General features: G+C 39.0%; 1 protein-coding gene across 1 annotated transcript in view; it reads left to right on the top strand.

The window, feature by feature from the left end:
* The first annotated feature begins 19991 nt into the window (after nt 1-19991).
* PRSS55 (serine protease 55) overlaps nt 19992-20996 on the top strand; it is an 83671-nt gene continuing 82666 nt past the window's right edge. The window contains exon 1 of the transcript XR_008504336.2: nt 19992-20721. The gene's annotated coding sequence lies outside the window, so the exon portion shown is untranslated. The remainder of the gene's footprint in view (nt 20722-20996) is intronic.

Raw genomic sequence — 20996 nt, 5'->3', positions numbered from 1 at the left:
TCTATTTCTAGATCCCTGAGGAATTGCCACACTGGCTTCCACAATGGTTGAACTAGTTTACAGTCCCACCAACAGTGTAAAAATGTTCCTATTTCTCCACATCCTCTCCAGCACCTGTTGTTTCCTGACTTTTTAATGATCACCATTCTAACTGGTGTGAGATGGTATCTCATTGTGGTTTTGATTTGCATCTCTCTGATGGCCAGTGATGATGAGCATTTTTTCATGTGTCTTTTGGCTGCATAAATGTCTTCTTTTGAGAAGTGTCTGTTCATATCCTTTGCCCACTTTTTGATGGGTTTGTTTGTTTGTTTCTTGTAAATTTGTTGGAGTTCATTGTAGATTCTGGATATTAGCCCTTTGTCAGATGAGTAGGTTGCAAAAATTTTCTCCCATTTTGTAGGTTGCCTGTTCACTCTGATGGTAGTTTCTTTTGCTGTGCAGAAGCTCTTTCATTTAATTAGATCCCATTTGTCAATTTTGGCTTTTGTTGCCATTGCTTTTGGTGTTTTAGACATGAAGTCCTTGCCCATGCCTATGTCCTGAATGGTAATGCCTAGGTTTTCTTCTAGGGTTTTTATGGTTTTAGGTCTAACGTTTAAGTCTTTAATCCATCTTGAATTAATTTTTGTATAAGCTGTAAGGAAGGGATCCAGTTTCAGCGTTCTACATATGGCTAGCCAGTTTTCCCAGCACCATTTATTAAATAGGGAATCCTTTCCCCATTGCTTGTTTTTGTCAGGTTTGTCAAAGATCAGATAGTTGTAGATATGCAGCGTTATTTCTGAGGGCTCTGTTGTGTTCCATTGATCTATATCTCTGTTTTGGTACCAGTACCATGCCGTTTTGGTTACTGTAGCCTTGTAGTATAGTTTGAAGTCAGGTAGCCAATCAATAGAAAAAGAGGGAATCCTCCCTAACTCATTTTATATGGCCAGCATCGTCCCGATACCAAAGCCGGGCAGAGACACAACCAAAAAAGAGAATTTTAGACCAATATCCTTGATGAACATTGATGCAAAAATCCTCAATAAAATACTGGCAAACTGAATCCAGCAGCACATCAAAAAGCTTATCCACCATGATCAAGTGGGCTTCATCCCTGGGATGCAAGGCTGGTTCAATATACGCAAACCAATAAATGTAATCCAGCATATAAACAGAACCAAAGACAAAAACCACATGATTATTTCAATAGATGCAGAAAAGGCCTTTGACAAAATTCAACAACCCTTCATGCTAAAAACTCTCAATAAATTAAGTATTGATGGGACGTATCTCAAAATAATAAGAGCTATCTATGACAAACCCACAGCCAATATCATACTGAATGGGCAGAAACCGGAAGCATTCCCTTTGAAAACTGGCCCAAGATAGGGATGCCCTCTCTCACCACTCCTATTCAACATAGTGTTGGAAGTTCTGGCCAGGGCAATTAGGCAGGAGAAGGAAATAAAGGGTATTCAAGTAGGAAAAGAGGAAGTCAAATTGTCCTTGTTAGCTATATAATTTAAAGTTATTTTCTTTCCTCTCTTTCTTTCTTTTTTTCTTTTTCTTTTTTTTTTTTTTTTTTTTTGAGACAGTCTTGCTCTGTCTCCCAAGCTGGAGTGCAATGGTGTGATCTTGGTTCACTGCAACCTCTGCCTCCTGGGTTCAAACAATTCCCCTGCCTTAGCCTCCCAAGTAGCTGGGACTACAGGCGTGTGCCACCACACCCAGCTGATTTTTGTATTTTTCAGTAGAGATGGGGTTTCACCATGTTGGCCAGGGTGGTCTCCAACTCCTGACCTCAAGTGATCCACCTGCCTCAGCCTCCCAAAGTGCTGGGATTACAGGTGTGAGCCACTGCACCCAGCCTAAAGTTATTTTCTTAGTGGTTGTGGTAGAGATTACAATACATACCTTTAACCACAGTCAGCTTTATCTTAATACTAACTTAGTTCTGGTAAAAGATAGAAACACTGCTCCAGTATCGCTGTATCCCCCACTCTTTGTGCCATTATTGTCGTATAGATGGTCCTGTAGATATGTCATGGTAACAACCATACAAGGTTATAATTATTTCTTTATCTAATTCTATGTATTTTAAAGAAGGCAACACATAAAGTATATTAGAGAGTCCCTTATAGTAACTCAGTTATTTATTATTTATGGTAATTTTTTTTCTGTGCCTTTTTTTTTCAATTTGAAGAATATGCTTTAATATTTCTTCTTTAAAAAATTTTTTTTGTAGAGATAGGGTCTTGCTATCTTGCTACGTTGCCCAGGCTGGCTTCAAACTGCTGGTCTCAAGCAATCCTTCCCCCTCAGCCTCCCAAAGTGTTTACTGTTTCTTATAAGGCTGAATTGCTACCAATAATTTTTTTTAGTCTTTATTTATCTAGGAATGTCTTTATTTTGCCTTCATTTTTGTTTTCTTTTGTGTTTCTCTGTTTTGTCTGTTTCTTTTTCCTGTCTTTTGTGGGTTACTTGAATGTTTTTTAGATGTCTGTAGTGTTTTTGAGTACATCTTAGTGTATGTAGGTTTTTAATTGGTTACTCTAAGTGTTATGTAATTCCTTATGGTGTACTGATCTTGACATTTTACCAGTTCAAGTGAAGTATAGAAAGCATACCTCCATTTAAGATTCATTACCATCTCCATTTATAATATAATTCTCTTAAATATGTTCTCTTTATACATTGGGAACATCAGACAATATTATAACTTTGTCTTCAGTGATGAAACACAAGTTAGAAAAACAGAGGCTGGGCATAGTGGCTCACACCGGTAATCCCAGCACTTTGGGAGGCTGAGGCGGGCAGATCACTTGAGATCAGGAGTTCGAGACCAGCCTGGCCAAAATAGTGAAACCCATGTCTAGTAAATACAAAAATTAGCTGGGCATGGTGGTACGTGTCTGTAGTCCTAGCTACTCAGGAGACTGAGGCAGGAGAATCACTTTAACCCCAGAGGTGGAGGTTGCAGTGAGCCAAGATCACACCATTGCACTCCAGCCTGGCGACAGAGCAAGACTCCGTCTCAAAAATAAATACATAAATACATAAATAAATAGAAAGAAAGAAAAGAAAAAGGAAAAAGAGAGGAGGAGGAAAGTCTTTTATTTATTTATTTATTTTTTTGGAGACAGGGTCTCATTGTGTTGCCCAGGCTGGGGTGCAGGGACACAATCATGGCTCACTGCAGCCTCAGCCTCCCAGGCCCAAGCAGCCCTCCCATCTCTGCCTCCTGAGTAACTAGGACTACAGGTGTGCACCACCTCTTCTGGCTAATTTTTTTTATTTTTATTGTTTTTTTTAGAGTCACAGTTTGTTGCTAGGGCTGGTCTCAAACTCCTGGGCTCAAGAAATCCTCCCTCCTCAGCCTCCCACAGTGGTAAGATTATAGGTGTGAGTTACCACGTCTGGCCTTTATACTTACTTTTAATTTTTTCATTGTTTTCTCTTTTTTCCTGAAGTTACAAAATGTATTCATTTGTTTATTTTTGAGACAAGGTCTTGCTTTGTCACCCAGGCTGGAATGTAGTGGTGTGATCTTGGCTCCTCACTGTAGCCTCGACTTCCTAGGCTCAGGTGATCCTCCTGCCTCAGCCTCACAAGTAGCTAGGACCACAGGTACATGCCATTATGCCTGGGTAATTTATGTATTTTTTTAGTAGAGATAGGATTTTACCATGTTGCCCAGACTGGTCTCAGAAAATTTATTATTTTTTTTATTTCTTTCTGTATTCTTAGGCATTCTTTTTGCATAGGTCTAGTTGTAACACATTCTTTTAGTTTTCCTTTATTTGAACATGTCTTGATTTCTCTTTTATTCCTGAAGGATATTTTTGCTGGATATGGAATTTCACACTGACACTGTTTTTGTTTCAGCTTTTGAAAAATGTGCTACTTCCTTCTGGCTTCCATGATTTCTGATAAGAAATCTACAGTGTTTGAATCTTTGTTCTGCTATAGATTATGTGCTGTTCCTCTCTTGCCTCTTTAAAGATTTTTTCTTTGAATTTAGTTTCCAGAAGCTCTATTATGTTGTGTTTTGGCATGGATTTCTTTGTATTTATACTATTTGGCATTCATTCAGTTTCTCAAATATACAGATTTATGTATTTTGCCAAATTTGGGACTTTTTCAGCCATTATTTCTTTAAATGCTTTTTCAGCCTTCTCCTCTTTTTCTTTTCTATATTTTTAGATTGCCCGTTTTCTTGTAATTTGGCTAGAGAGAGAAGACTTTTCTTGGAGCTTTTTTGGCCTGCTGTTGTTGGTGTTCTCAGGTTGCTGATGTCTCCAGCACTCAGTTTGGGATATATGAAACAACAGGGGAATTCATGGAACTCATCACTTTCTCGTTCCTCAGGTCCTGAGATACCGAAGTGATCTGCCTTTTCTCTCCACCTTTCAGAGTCTTTTTATACTTGTCTTGTTTATAATGTTCAGGGATTTTAGCTGTACTTAGCTAAAACAGGGAGAGGTGTATCTGCTTCATTTTGTCCAGCACCAGAATTCTATTTTGCCTCATCTTTGAAGGGTAGCTTGGGCGAGTATAGAATTCTCGGTTGATAATTGTTTTTTCCTTCAGTGCTTTTGAGTATGTTCTTTACTGCGTGGCCTCCATTGTTTCAGGTGAGAAGTAAGCTGTTAATCATGATGATGGCTCCCTAGAAATATAAAGAGAGTCCATTTTTTTCTTGTTTCTTTTGAGGTTTTTTTTCTCTTTGACTTTCAATCATTTAACTATAATGGGTTTAGGTGTGAATATCTTTATTTTATATGGAGTTTTTGGAGCTATTTTGCCTGTATTCTGATATTTTTCATCAAAATGGGAAAGTTTGGGGCCATATTTATTAAAATATTTTCTCTGTACCTTTCTCTCTTTCCTCCTTTCCTGAGACTTCCATTATACGTATGTGGGTTTGTCTCACAGGTCTCTGAATCTCTGTTTATTTTATTCAATAGCATTTACTTTGTTTTTAAGATGGGATACTTTCTATTGATCTATCTTCACACACATTATTTCTTCTGCCATCTAGAAGTTTCTGTTGAACCCATCTGGTGAATTTCTATTTCAGTTGTTCCTTTCAAGTACAGAATTTACATTTGGATCTTTCTCCTACAACATCTGTCTCCTTACTGGAATTCTCTATATGTTAATTCATTTTTGTTCTACTTTTCTTTAATTCTTTGAAACTGGTCTCCTTTAGTAATTTAAATATAACAGTTGCTTTTAAGTTCTTGTCTGCTAAATCCAACATCTGCAGATACTAAGAGACTATTAACTTTTTTTCATGAGTATGGATCACACTTTGCTGTTTCTTTGCATATCTTATAAATTTTTTGGATAAAAACTACACATTTTAAATATAAGTTGACTATCCCTAATCTGAAATCTGAAGTTCTCCAAAATCCAAAAGTTTCTGAGCACTGACATGATGCCACAGTAGAAAATTCCACACCTGACCTCATAGTTGCCATCAAAAATGCAGTTAAAACTTTGTTTCATGCACCAGATTTTTAAAAATATTACATAAAATTTCCTCCAGACTATGTATATGAGGTATATAGAAACATACATAAATTTTGTTTTAAGACTGACTTGAGTCCCATCTCCACGATATTTCATTTTGCATATGCAAATATTCCAAAATCCAAAATAATACAAAATCTGAAGCACTTCTAGTCGCAAGCATTTTACATAAGGGATACTCTATTTGTTTATTGTAACAACCCTAGATGCTTGTTTTTTCCCCAGAAAATTGTTACAATTGTCATTTTGGAGTTTTTGTATGTTTCTTTATTTTTTGTCTAGTAATCTGCCTGGGCTCAATTGGTGAAATCTATTTTCCTTATGATGTGTAGACTCTGATGTCTCTGCTTCTTCATTTTTCAGTCTGACTTCCTCTGGGTTGATCTTATGCCCATGTAGCATGGTGGCCAAGCAGTTGTTTAGATAAGGTTGGGCTCAAACATCTTTATCCAGTAAGGCTTCCATCATTTGCCAATTCATCTATGTCTGATTAGCAAAGTGCATTCAAAGTTCAGCCATTTTAAAGTCTTCCCTGGCGTTTACTTTCCAGCAAGCCCTTTCACGTCTCCTCTGTGCATAAACACAGCCCCAGGGTCAGCCAGGAATGTGTGGATAGCTCAGCCCCTCTCTGGTCTTTGGGGTACATGTGTGCAGCTTAATCCAAGAATATGTTTGTCTCAACCATTACCAGAACTCAAGCTAGTAGAGCCTTTGGACTTCCCTGCTAATCTACCACCAAGATTATTCATTCCTCTAAGAATCTATTGAGTCTCCTTCCACTGTGGCAGAGAATCTTCCAGTTCTTACAGTTCTGTCTCAGCAGAACTTTTGTGTCAGCCAAGCTGGGAGGTATGCGAACAGCCACAGGGCAAGATTCCCACAGTTCGTACCTGAAGCTCAGCACATTTTCAAGCAAAGCTACTTCTCAGATTATTATATGTCTTTGATTTCCAGAGTGCTAAGATGGTTTTGTTAATTTTGTCCAGCTTTATGATTGCTTTTTAGGAAGAAAATTTGCTGACTTCGTCACTAAGCCATAGCCAGAAGTTCTTCTCCTTTAAGATTTTAGTATAATTAAATTTTAAACAAATTTCACACAATTTTCACATGGCTTTTATTTAATGAAATGACCATTGGAAGCTGATTCCACTCTCCAGTTACAACACAGCATTTGAAATGTGGACATAGTCATTAAATGCCTCTTCAGGAGGGATTAATTCAATATAATACTGTATTCAGTATTTTGTGGTCACAATTCTAGAGAGCCAGAACTGTGAAATTATAAAAGCTATCCTTCTCCAAAGAGCACAGGGGAACCCATCTGTGTTATTTATTGCTGTGTAACAAACTACCATAAGTTTAGCAACTTGCAAAAGCCACATGTTTATTACTTCAGTTTCTGCAGGTGAGAAATCTGGGCATAGCTCAGATTTCATGGTCTCTCACAGGCTACAATCGAAGTGTCACCTCGTGCTGGCTGGGATCTCATCTGGAGCCTTAACTGGAGGAAGGATCTGTTTCCAAACTCATGGGGTTGCTGGCCAAATTTCAGTTTCTCAAGGGCTATTGGACTGAGGGACAGTTCCTAGGTGGCTGTGGGCTGGATGCTGCCCTCAGTTTCTTGCCAAGTGGCCTCCTCCACATGGAAACTTGCTTTAATAACAGCCAGCAAGGAGTGGGTCTGCCAGCGAGATGGAAGCCAGAATCCTTAGTATTTTAATCATTGAGAAGTGCGATCCCCTCCATGTGGAGTATGCTATTGATTAGAAGCAAGGTACTCAGGGGAAGAGAATGGTGTACAGTAGTGAATATACAAGTATGTGGGCATAATTGGAAGCCATTTGAGAAGCTCCTTGCTATACCATCTCATTAAAACATGAGCAGAAGGAAAATACTGAGTTTAACTCACACATGTATTTTTAAAAATGAAAAAATAAGCAAGCTAATATTTCTATTGACAATGATGGTGCATCAGAAAATATGATTATAAAATACATGGGAACGTCACCAAATATATACAAATGATAGCAAATAAGTTTTTTAGATGAAAAAAGCTATTAAAGAACAGCACAAATCAGAGTTAGAAATGAGATAATATGCCAAAAGGAAAAATGGAAAAGAGATCTGACAGTGATAAGGAAATATTTTAAATGAAAAAGCCACTAAAATGATGAGGACTAAACTAGAATTAACGTAAGCAAAATGCCTCTATGGATTGTACTATATGGATAATAGGGAATACAAAGATAGAAACAGAAAAAAGAGTCTGAAAAACAGATTAATTTTTCCAAGTAATTGATATAATAGATAATAAATATCTAACATATGTATAATAGATTTTCCTAAAGAAAAAAAGTGATGGGCAAAAGATGATTACTGAAAGTTATATTTGTTAAAAATATCCTGAAATAAAGGAAAGCTTTAACCTATGTATTGAAAGGGCACACTACTGAGCTGGAAAAATCAGTCCAAAATGCTCAAAATTGAGACATATTTAAATATAGTAGTTCTCAGACATTTTCCTTTTAGGATGTCTATACAATCTTAACAATTCTTGATAATCCCAAAGATCTTATGTTTACATGGGTTACATATATTAATATTTATCATATTAGAAAACTAACACCGAGAAAGTTAAAAATGTATTTATTGATTTTAAAATAATCAACTAATTTTGATAATATAAATAGAATACTTTATAAAAATAATTGTATTTTCCAAAAAACAAAAAAAAGAACTGTGGCATGTTTTACATTTTTTCAAATTATTTTAAAGACTGGCTTAATAGAAGACAGCTGGATTCTTCAGTGTGCTTCTGCACTCAATCTGTGGCATTATATCATTTGGTTGAAGTATGTGAAGGAAATCTGGCCTTTCAAATATACGTAGTTCGGAAAGAGAGGACTATTTTAACCGTCTTTTCAGATACTTGTGGATATTTCTTGATACTATTCCAAAATTTGAAAAGTGGTCATTTTTAAAGATCAGTTGCAGTATGGAATCTATAGCAAAATCAATGAGCTTTTCATACTCTGTTATATTAATATTTATCAGGCTTTTTGTGGATCTTTTACTTATCCATTATTTTATAGCATCAAACAGGCATTATTTGGAAAATGTTGGTTCACTGCTCTGCAGATTTACCAAATGTTCACACAGTTTGTGATACAATATTAAAAAATCAGATTCATCAACATCATCACCAATCTTACTATAAAAACCTTTAAGTCAAAAATCAACTCAAGATAGATCAAAGACTTAAATATGAGATCTGAAACTAAAAAACATTTTAGAAGACAACATTGGAAAATATCTTCTAGAATCAGCCTAGGCAAAGAATTCATGATTAAGACCCCAACAGCAAATGCAACGAAACAAAAATAAATAAATGGACCTAATTAAACTAAAAAGCTTCTGCACAGCAAAAGAAATAATCAGCAGAATAAACAGACAACCCACAGAATGGGAGAAAATATTTGCAAACTACACGTCTGACAAAGGACTAGTATCCAGAATTTACAAAGAACTCAAACAAATCACCAAGAAAAAAACAAATAATCCAATTAAAAAGCGGGCAGAGGACATGAGTAGACATTTCTCAAAAGAAGATATACAAATGGCCAACAAACGTATGAAAAAATGCTCAACATCACTAATTATCAGGGAAATGCAAATTTAAACTGCAATGAGATGCCACCTTACTCCTCCAAAAATGGCCATTATTAAAAACATGCATTGTTTTGTGGATGTTGGTGTGGATGTGAGGAAAGGGAGTGTTCTACACTGCTGATGGTAGTGTAAATTAGTACAACCTCTATGGAAAACAGTATGGAGATTCCTTAAAAAGCTAAAAGTAGATTCTACCATTTGATCCAGCAGTCCCACTACTGGGTATCTACCCAGAGGAAAAGAAGTCATTATATGAAAGACACTTGCACACGCATATTTATAACAGCACAATTCACAATTGCAAAGATGTGGAACCAACCCTAAGTGCCCATCAACTAATGCGTGGATAAAGAAAATGTGGTACGTATACACCATGGAATACTAATCAGCCATTAAAAGGAATGAAACAATATATTTTGCAGCAACTTGGATGGAGCTGGAGGCTGTTATTCTAAATGAAGTAACACAGGAGTGGAAAACCAAAAACCGTATATTCTCACTTATAAGTGAGAACTAGGCTATGAGTATGCAAAGGCATACAGAGTGATATTAGTATTATGGACTTTAGAGACTTAGAGGGATGGTGGGAGGGGGACCAGGGATACAAAACTGGACATTAGGTACAGTGTAGAGTATGGAGGATGCACCAAAATCTCAGAATATATAATTCATTTATGTAACAAAAAACCACTTGTAACCCAAAAGCTATTGAAAAATTTTTAAACACAAACCTTTAAGTTTGGGAAGCTGTCAAGCTGATGGTGCTGGCTATGAATACCAAGTTCTCTGAAATTGTAAAATGTGCCTGAAAGTTCAGTGTTACCATTGGCAGTAAATGTTTTTAAATGACAGGATTACTTTTATTAATTTTCAAGAAATGCTTGCCAAATATCCACATTCAAATAATGATAGTATGTCTATAAGTTGCTCTTTGAAGAAAAAAATGGTGTTTTTTGAAAAACATGCCAAGTTCAACTTGCACCTTAAACAATTTCACACACACTTTTCCTTGAGCTAATCATCACACTTCAGGTGTGGAGCAGAAATCCTTGATGTGTAATTTTCATTTCTTCACATAGAGTATTCAAAAAATGTATATTCAAGCATTGACATTTAATACAATTAATCATTTTTAGTACTTCATCAAGGATATTCTTAAGTGAAACGCATTTTTTAGTACTGTGAGTGGTTGGTAGTGAGGAATTCAGTAACTAATACTATAATTTGTTACTAGAGCCTTGATTCATGATCAGACATACTATTTCTTTTGGACTGTCGTTGCAAATATCAACAAAATTTAAAAGGGCAAATGTATCATTATGAAGGTAGTTTTTAATCTAATGAGTCCACTGGAAGGTTCAGGAACCCCCATGTGTTGTTCATGGTTCACACTCTGAGAGCCACTGTTTCAATATAACTACTTGGCTTAAAGAAAAAGAAAAAAATCCTTTGAACATCCAGGCTAAAAGGTCATATCATTCCTAAGAAAAAGAAAATGAGTTTGACCTTAGACTTTTTGATAGAAGTGCTTTAGGCTAGAAGAAAACAGAATCCTATACTTAATATTTATTTATTTATTTATTTATTTTTGAGACAGAGTCTCGCTCTGTTGCCCAGGCTGGAGTGCAGTGGCACCATCTTGGCTCACTGCAACCTCCACCTCCTGGGTTCACGCCATTCTCCTGCCTCAGCTTCCCGAGTAGCTAGGACTACAGGCTCCCGCCACCAAGCCCGGCTAATTTTTTGTATTTTTAGTAGAAACGGGGTTTCACCGTGTTAGCCAGGATGGTCTCGATCTCCTGACCTCATGATCCGCCTGTCTCGGCCTCCCAAAGTGCTGGGACTACAGGCTTGAGCCACCGCGCCCGGCCTACTTAACATTTATAAAAAGAAAATTTATGCCAACATTTTATATCCAGCCAAACTGACCTCAAATTATAAAGGCCACATTCAACTTTATGAACATACCAGAGCTCAGAAAATTTTGTTGCCATAAACCTTTTCTAAAGAATCTACTGCAGAACAAACTTGAGCCTGCCAAAATAATTTGAGAGGTATTATATAAGGGTGGATAGTGAGCATATAATATACTTGCAGTAGAACTAAGACCATAAGATAAGAGTGAAGAAGGCAATATAGTATATAATAGTGTTATGTTTTGACAATATAGCCATAGGACAATGATAAAAAATTCAGAGGAAGTAGGAACAGTACTGTGATGCTTAATTTTATGCCTCAACTTGATTGGGCTAAGGGATGCCCAGATAGCTGTTAAAACATTATTTGGGTGCATGTCTGAGAAGGTGTTTCCAGAGGAGATGAGCATTTGAATCTGTAGACTGAATAAAGAAGACCAGCCCTCACCAATGTGGGTGGGCATCATCCAGTCTGTTGGGGGCACAGATAGAACAAAAGGGTTGAGGAAGGACACCTTTGCTTCCTGTTTGAACTGGAACATCCATCCTCAAACATCAGTACTCCTGGTTCTCAGGCCTTCAGACTAGGACTTAAACTATTATTGCCTTCCTTCCTTTCCCTGCCCTCCAGTTTCTTAGGCCTTTGGACTTGGATTGAATTACACCACTGGCTTTCCTGGTTCTCCACCTTGCACATGGCAGATTGTGAGATTTCTTGGCACCTATAATCACATGAACCAATTCTTATAATAAATCTATCTGTCTATATCTATATCTACATCTATCCTCCTACTGGTTCTGTTTCTCTGGACAACCCTAAGACTAGTATATAAAAAATAGAACAAACTTTCAGATTGAGAAAAAAGACATACAAGGCAAATGCATAAGAGATAAGTTTTATGATATATTGATATTCAACATCTTTAAATGAAGACGAGAAGTCATTGAAAGAACAAAGGAGAGTTCATGTTTACTGCTACAATGTGCAATGAAGATATAAGTTATTAATATTTTTGGAAATGTTAAAACATCTCTCCCATACCTATAGAAATCAAGTGGACCAAAAAATTGAGTAAGGATGTGGAAAAACCAGCATTATCAGTAAGCTAGAACACATAAATATATATTGAAGTTGCAAAATCCAATAATGAAAAATCTGCCTTCTTTCCAAGTGCACATTGAACATTATTGTTTTAGTCCATTCTCACGCTGCTATAAAGAGCTGCTCAAGGCTGGGTAATTTATAAAGAAAGAGGCTTAAATGATTCACAGTTCTGCATTGCTGGGGAGGCCTCAGGAAACTTGCAATCATGGCAGAAGGGGAAGCAAACAGGTCCTTCTTCACATGGCAGCAGGAGAGAGAAGTGCAGAGTGAAGTGGGGAAAAAGCCCCTTATAAAACCATCAGATCTTGTGACAATTCACTCACTATTATGAGAACAGCATGGGGGGATCCTCCCTCATGATTCAGCTACCTCCCACCAGGTCCCTTCCATGATGCATGGGGAAGATTATGGGAACTACAATTCAAGATGAGATTTGGGTAGAGACACAGCCAAACCATATCAATTATGAAATGAATATATTTTGGGCCACAGTGAAAATCTCACTAAATTAAAAAAATTAGAAATAATACCCACAGCATCCTCCAACCACAATAGGATAAAGCTAGAAATCAATAACAATACAATAATAAAATAAAACACTTTTAAAATAATCTGTGAATTTACAAGGATCTTATTAAACCACCGCTGGATCACAGTGAAAATACAGATCCAAATTGCAGAATGTCTTTGAAATGTCAGTAATGAGCTAAAACGAAACAGCCAGGGTGGGTAGATAGCAAACCCATCTCTGCTCCAGAATGACAGCATGTCATGTGAGGCACTAATCCCTGCTGAATGAATTGCAGCCAGGCACCAGCACCGTCTGCTTGTATTACTTTAGCGTTCTGTCTTGCTTCAGTGACACCAGTGATTACACTGTCTGTTGTCTCAAGACCAAATGTCTTTCTCATCATGTGTGTTGGGGACATGGGCAATGATTCACATAAGAGCCAGTAGTTCCTGCCCTGGCACCAGCATTGGCCTCAGCTATGTCTACGGATCAGTCAAGTATACAGAGCATGAGGCATGCAGGGGTCAGGGCTCTGCCTTCTTTCTTCTCTGTCATTGGTCAGGCTCATGACCTTGATCCTGTGCAATAATGTCTGTCCTTCAATTCTCTTTGTGATCATCCCACCATAGCAACTCAGATTTAAAAAATATCAGTCAAGGAGATCTCAGCCTGCATTTTGGAAGCTTGCTGAGCAGATGGCTTTGCTCCCTTTGGAAAAGTCAGAAGCCAAGGCCAGCGTTGAGTTAGAAAGGGTGTGTTAGCCCCAAATATGTCATGCTTTCTAGGTTAGCTTGGAAGGGGTCAAGAAGAATCCATCAGAAGAACATTCTGATGCTCATATTTTAAACTTGGCTGGAGGCAGATGTACAAGCATCCTTTGGAATGGAAGGGGTGGCAAAGTCCTTTCCTGCAGCAGAAGAGGCAGCGTTAGCTTCATGCTTCAACAAGAAAAAGCAGAGAGGCAGGTGGCACCCCAGGGAGTTCCAGACAAGAGACTGACACAAAACCAGAGGAGAAGCACATTTTCTGAAGAATAAGGACTCTGTGTAGAGCTGAGACCCTGCACACTGCCCTCACCAAGCCACATGTCAGTTTCTTCTTTTAGGCACGCAGGCTTGTCCCAACATTATAACAACACTTAGATACAACAGATACCTGTTGGACAAACAGAGAAATACCAGGAATGCAAGTTCACATCACAAAACCACGTGAGGATGCAGAGAAGGTGGCTATCTGCAAGCCAAGGGGAGAAGCCTGGGTAGAAACCAGCCCTGCTGACACCTTGACCTCAGACTTTCAGTCTCCAGCACTGTGAGAATGTAAATTTCTGTTGTTGAAGCCTGCCCACCTGCGGTATTTTGTTATGGCACCCCTAGCAAAAGAATACGAGTCATGGTTATTTTTCAGATATGAAAACACAGGACCCTTCTTTGCCTCCATGCCTTTGCAGTTCTGGTTCTCTGCCCTTGACACATCCCTTGTCCACTCAGGAAACTGTGTAGCCTTCATGTCTTCTGTAAATCCTTCCTGGACCACACCAGGCAACTGGTGTGTCCTCTGTGCTGTCCAAGCACCTGAAACCACACACCTGTAAAGCACTAATAACAGTGAAAAGAAAATCCTTGTTTATATGACTATCTCCCTCATTAAACTATCAAATTCGCAAAAACAGAGACTGTCTTGGACTGGCATGCAGCTGCACAGAATGATATTAATCCTCGTCTTTTGTTTATAAACATTTCTCACTGGTTCATACATGGTTTTAAAAATAAATTAGGTGTTTTTTATTTTATTCTAATTTTTTTTTTTTTTTTTTTTTGAGACAGGGTCTCACTTTTCTCCCAGGCTGGAGTGCTGTGGCTCAATCTCGGCTCATTGCAACCTCTGCTTCCCGGGCTAAAGTGATCCTTCCACCTCAGCCTCCTGAGTAGCTGGGATTACAGGCACACACCACCATGTCTGGCTAGTTTTTTATATTTTTTGTAGAGATGGGTTTTCGCCATGTTGCCCAGGCTAGTCTCAAACTCCTGGGCTCAAGGGATTCACCTGCCTGGGCCTTCCAAAGTGCTGGGATTACAGGTATGAGCCACTGTACCACCCAGCCTTATGTTTAATAACTCAATAGGCAACCATGAACCAATTACCTAAACAATAGCTGAAATGTAATATCTAACTATATTATCACCATCAACAACTATCCTCGATCTTTATCCCATAATAAACATCATCTTGAGTCTTATATTCATGACTTGCTTGCCCTTGATATCCTTTTATGTGATTGAATTACTATAGATATCTACAGGCATATAGAAACATATATCTATAGATATCTGTATGTAGTAATTATATATAATATACATATATTTCTAGGACTGTATTTCTAGAACAAATAGGAGTCTTTTAGATGTTTTTAATATTATAAGATGGGTATCATTCTATATGTAATCTTTTGTTTTAATTATAATTAACCTTCCATTGCTAAAATTCATCCATATTGTTACATATGGCTGATTCTTTTGTTATTATATGAATAGACATCACTTTAGTCCTCTAGCACTCAATTATTAGGTATTTGTTTTGTTTAGTCTTGCTCTGAACAGCCCTGCTATAGGCTTTCTTGCACATGTTGCCTTGTGTATGTTGTAAACATGTATATGTTTACATGTGTAAGAGTTCCTCTTGGGTACTGTGGTAGGCAGAGTGTTGCCTGACCCAAAGATGGTCGCGGTCTAATTCCTAGAACCTACGAATGTGTTAGCTTACATGGCAAAGGGGAATTAAGTTTGCAGATGAAATTAAGGTTTCTCATCAGTTGATTTTGAGATGGGGAGGGTATCTGCGTTATTTAAACGGGACCAATGTAATTACAAAAATTCCTTATAAGTCGAAAATGGAGGCAGAAAAGAGGACCAGGGAGAGGTCAGCATGAGAAGAACTTGGCCTGATGTTGACTTTGAAGATGGAGGAAGGGACCATGGACCAAGGAATGTGGAACATCTCTGAAATCTGGAAAAGACAAGAAAATGGAATGTCCCTTACTGCCTCCTGCCAGCACTTTGATTTGAGCCCAGTGAGAGGTGTTTTGGACTTCTGACCGCAATGGTAGAGTAATACATTTATGTTGAATTTGTGGCGATTTGTTATAGCAGCCATGGGAAACTCATACAGGTAGATAATTATAAGTAGAGCTTCTGTCACAGGCTAATATATTCCCATCTGTAGTAGATGCGGAGAACGTGGTTTCCTATTATTTGCCCTCTTAATAGCAGACTTTGAAAGTTCTTGTTTGCTCACGTGCTGCCAATGCTCAATGTATCAATATTTGTAATGTTATCTTTTCTGGAAGGTTATAGAGTTATCTTATTGTGGTCTTAATTTGCATTTTCTAGATAATTAACAAGTCTAGCACATTTTTACATTTTTATTGGCCACTGAACATCCTCTTTCTTTGAGGTGTTCGTTCGGCCCTTGTGCTCATTTCTTGGTTGATTGTCTCTCCTTTTCCTTATTGATGTGTGGATGTGTTAAATACGTTCTCAGATCAATGCGGTTTTCAGCTACAGGTGTCGCAAATATCTTTTCCTATTCTCACACCTGTGCCTTCTGATTCAGACATTCTTCATTTTCATGTTTAGTTAGTGCTGGAAATCCACACGTGGCTCCCCGGTTCTGGGGCGTTCTCAGGGATGTTCAGCAAAACAAAATGAGGAACTTCTATGAAGCTCCACCTGCACTCACAGCTCAGGCACTCAAGGGCTGGTAACCTGGGAAACTACGGGAAGGACAGGGAGCACCCCCTTCACAGCCCCATACTTCCAGGGAGCAGGCTGTGGGGGACAGAATAGCAATATGATGCCTTTCTTTTACCCCTGACGCAGCTGCTTAACTGGCAGTGGTATAACGTAGGGCACAGAGATTTTGTGGATGATGTTAGCACTGTTTGTGGAAAATTATGTGTTGGCTCAGGAATAAAAAGAAGACTTTGAGCTCTGGGGAGATAATCACAAAGAGCGGGGATGCTGAAAATCTTGGATGCTTTTCCAGAATAGGAGAGTTCCCAAACTGATGGAGTTCAATCCCAGACTCGGGCCCTCTTCAGAAAGAAAGCAACAGCATCCCCACATGGTGATTGTTCTGGGCTCCAGCCCCAGCTCCAGTTCCTCTTTCCTCTCCTCAAACAGAAGAATGACTTAATAGAGAAATCGAGAACATAAATCATGAATACTCAGACCTGCAGGTAAAGAGGATAATCTCGTGCTAATTCTCAAGAAAAATAGGAAAAGGCCAGGCGCGGTGGCTTACGCCTGTAATCCCAGCACTTCACAAGGCTGAGGCGGGCAGATCACTTGAGCCCAGGAGTTCAAGACCAGCTTGGGCAACATGGCAAGACTCCATCTCTACAATAAATACAACAAATTAGCCAGGCATGGTGGTGCATGCCTGTGCTCCCAGCTACTCAGGAGGCTGAGGTAGGAGGATGACTTGGGCCCAGGAGGTCGAGGCTGCAGTGAGCTATGATCACATGACTGCACTTGAATCCTGGGCAACAGAGCAAGACCCTGCCTCAAAAATAAAAACTAATAAAAATAGGAAAAGATATTCTATCTTTTGTATTTTGGAGTTAAAGGCTGAGCTGGTTAGAACTAACCTCAGGTTATAAATTAACCGCAAAAACAAAAATGTATGAAAACAACAAAAAAGCATGAATACACTTTAGCATTAGGTTATATATATTAATATTTATAAATCTGTCTACATATGACATAGGTAGATACAGATACATATCTGTATCTATGACATAGGTATGTATGTACCTATGACATAGGTAGATACATATGACATATGACATAGGTAGATACAGATATAGATAGATAAAATACACATATATAGATATAAAAATAAAATTTTGTTGGATGTACTCCAGGAAATAGAAAATTTTAGCTGCTTTATTATCTTTACCCAAAGAAATTAAAGTTGCCCCTATAATACATAAGTTTATAAAAGAAAAAAAATAAATGAAATGGATAGAGACATAAAAAGTAAGAAAATAGAATAATTGAAGTTAAAACCAAATAAGAAGCAGCAAAACAAGAACCCAATCCCTTGTAAGTGACAATGTGGGCTGACGTAAGCTATTCATGCAGAATGCAGAAGACATGGGCCGGGCATGGTGACTCATGCCTGTAATCCCAGCACTTTGGGAGGCTGAGGCGGGCAGATAACCTGAGGTCAGGGGTTCAAGACCAGCCTGGCCAACATGGTGAAACCCCGTCTCTACTAGAAATACAAAAATTAGCCGAGCGTGGTCTCAGCTACTCTAGTTCAAGCACCAGAATTGCTTGAACCCTGGAAGTGGAGGTTGAAGCAATTCTGAACCCAGGACGTGGAGGTTTCAGTGAGCCGAGATCATGCCACTGCACTTCAGCCTGGGAGACAGAGTAAGACTCCACCTCAAACAAACAAACAGAAAAGAAGAAGAATGCAGCAGACATTCATGCACGATTCAATGCGGAATTGCAGGAATAAGATGAAAGACACAGGGGACAGACAACTTAGACCCGGCATGTGAGTGACCAGTATACCTGAAGTAAAGAAAAGGGAAAAAATTGGAACTGAAAAGCCTTTGAAATCCATAACAGAAGGAATAAAAACAATTTTCTTGAAACAAAGATTTAAACTACAGAGAAAAAGGATTTTATATAAGAACTTACTCTTCCAGGCAGGATGGAAAACTTTGCAGGAAATTAAAGCACTTGCCAAAAATTAACTAGAAAACTCAGATAAAATGCAAAAACCTTATGTTTAAGAGCATAAAGACCTGCTAAAGCAAGGCTAGGAATTTTAGAAGAAGAAGAAAGCAGAAATTGAGGCCGAGTCAGTATTTGGAGATATGACAGGCAAGAACTTCCAAGAATTGATGAAAGACATCAACTCATCAACTGAAATAATTTTGTGTGTCACCAGCAAGGTAAATACAAGAGAACCACACCTAGGAATACCATGTTCAAACTGCTGAAAACTAAGTAGAAGGGAAAAAAATCTCAAAAACAGCAAAACAATGCATACTATCATCAGAGGAATAACAGTGAAGTCGGCAGACTTTTTAACTTATGCTTAAATTCCAGTGTTGAAAATTAGCCCCATGGTCTTGCCTAGATGCAAAGGGGACATTATGAAATGCAATGTCTGGATGAGCAGAGACTCCCTTCCTTCCTTCCTTCCTTCCTTCCTTCCTTCCTTCCCTCCTTCCTTCCCTCCCCTCCCTCCCTCCCTCTCCCTCCCTCCCTCCCTCCCTTCCCCTCCCCTCCCTCCCACCCTCTCTTCCCCTCCCGTCCCTCCCACCCTCTCTTCCCCTCCCCTCCCTCTCCCCTCCCCTCCCTCCCTCTCTTCCCCTCCCCTCCCTCTCCCCTCCCTCCCTCCCTTCCCCTCCCCTCCCCTCCCTCCCTCCCTCCCCCCCCTCCTTCCTTCCTTCCTTCCTTCCTTCATTCCTTGACGTAGTCTCGCTCCATCACCAGGCTGGAGTGCAGTGGCACAATCTCCACTCACTGCAACCTCCACCTCCCGGGTTAAGGCAATTCTCCTGCCTCAGCCTGCCAAGTAGCTGGGATTACAGGCGCATGCCACCACGTCCAGCTAATTTTTGTATTTTTAGTAGACACAGGGTTTCACCATGTTGGCCAGGATGGTCTCAATCTCTTGACCTCGTGATCTGCCCACCTCAGTCTCCCAAAGTGCTGGGATTACAGGCGTGAGCCACTGCGCCCAGCTGGGCAGAGACACTTTCTAGTGTCCTTCTACAACATGGAAAGGAAGCGTGATTTCTGTAGACAGTTAACCACTTCCAGCATATTGCCCCTTACCCTTCATTGATGCATTCCTACTGCTTTGGTGAAAGAAGCATCTTTAGACCTTCTTATGGGACATAGAGAGGGATGGAGAGGGATTCATTAGCATAATGAATCTGCCCCAACTTCTCATCTCCCTAAGAATTTGTATCCCTTTCTCTTCAGTGTAACTAGAAATTTCTGACATGACTGCATCATTTAATGTAGACCACTTTTAAATGCAAGGTTTAATCAACCAACCAAGCAAACTATTAGAGCCACTCCCAGCTGTTCATTAGTTTATTGAATTCAGAATATGCCATAAACTAATTATATGGATTAATCCAGTCCACTCCAATGCTATGTTTTTCCCGCTTGTTTTTGTACTTTTAGACTTTATCTCAACCATATTTTGCAGGTGCATTCTGATGTCTTAGCAAAATTTTAGCATCCTTTTGTTGTTTAATGTCCTCCAGATCCATTTTTTGTACTTTTTTTCCTGTGGGATACTATGAAATTGAGTTGTATTTATAATCCTGGAGGCCATGAGAGTTGGTGGGTTGAGTTTTGAAGATAATTAGCATCCTTCTATAAAGTAACTGCTTCGTATGAGATCATTCCAGGACTCTCAAGCAGGAAATGTCCAGAGTTTTCAGAAGAGAGGAAAGGTTTTTTTGCTGGTAAGTGAGACTCAGTGGGATTTGTGTGTTCAAGGTATTTGAATACTGTATTAATCGTGCCTTTTTGTGTTTTTGAAGTTTTTGTATTTTCAATGTTGTGTATTTTGATGTTTGACATCTGGGACCTTGTTCATCCTAGAGTGTCTGCCCATCCCAGGGCTGGACAATTCCTAGACAGAGTAAAAGACTCATCTGCAAGTGCACTTTTCATATGCAACCCAACCAATGCAAAGCGACTATCCACCAAATACCTCCTTTATTGTGCTCTCTCTCCCCTAATCACCAGAGCCAAGTGCCAGGCAACTGGCAGCAATCTCTATCCTCCAGTGCCTGCTGAATTATCCACACTAGCCAATCCTCAGCCTGTGGAGCCTGCCTCACCCATTCCTTCCTGCAAAGCCCACAGTAAAGACTCTGCCTACATGCTCTTCCCTGCTCCTTCTGCCTCTGGTGCTTCCCCATGTGGTTCTGCATGCTCCTCCTCCCAGAAACTGTGAGTAACAAACTCTCTTTTCAATGGCAGTTGTCTTCTGATCTGTTGGCTTTACCACACATAAATAATAATAATGCTTCCATTTTATAACAGATAGATGAAAATCTACCCAAATCTCCCTATTTTGAGTCTCAGATGTCTAATCTTTCCTCCAACCCTACCTTTCACATGAGAGACCTAGAAAGGCTGTGAATTCTATTTATATTGTATTCATGCAATCAATAGGATGAAATTTGGAGCCCAAGTATTTGCCACACTGGTTCTACAGCTACAAG

Source organism: Pongo pygmaeus, chromosome 7 (assembly GCF_028885625.2).
Source record: "Pongo pygmaeus isolate AG05252 chromosome 7, NHGRI_mPonPyg2-v2.0_pri, whole genome shotgun sequence".
NCBI classification, from domain to species: domain Eukaryota; kingdom Metazoa; phylum Chordata; class Mammalia; order Primates; family Hominidae; genus Pongo; species Pongo pygmaeus.
This window is presented reverse-complemented; position numbering and strand designations above follow the sequence as displayed.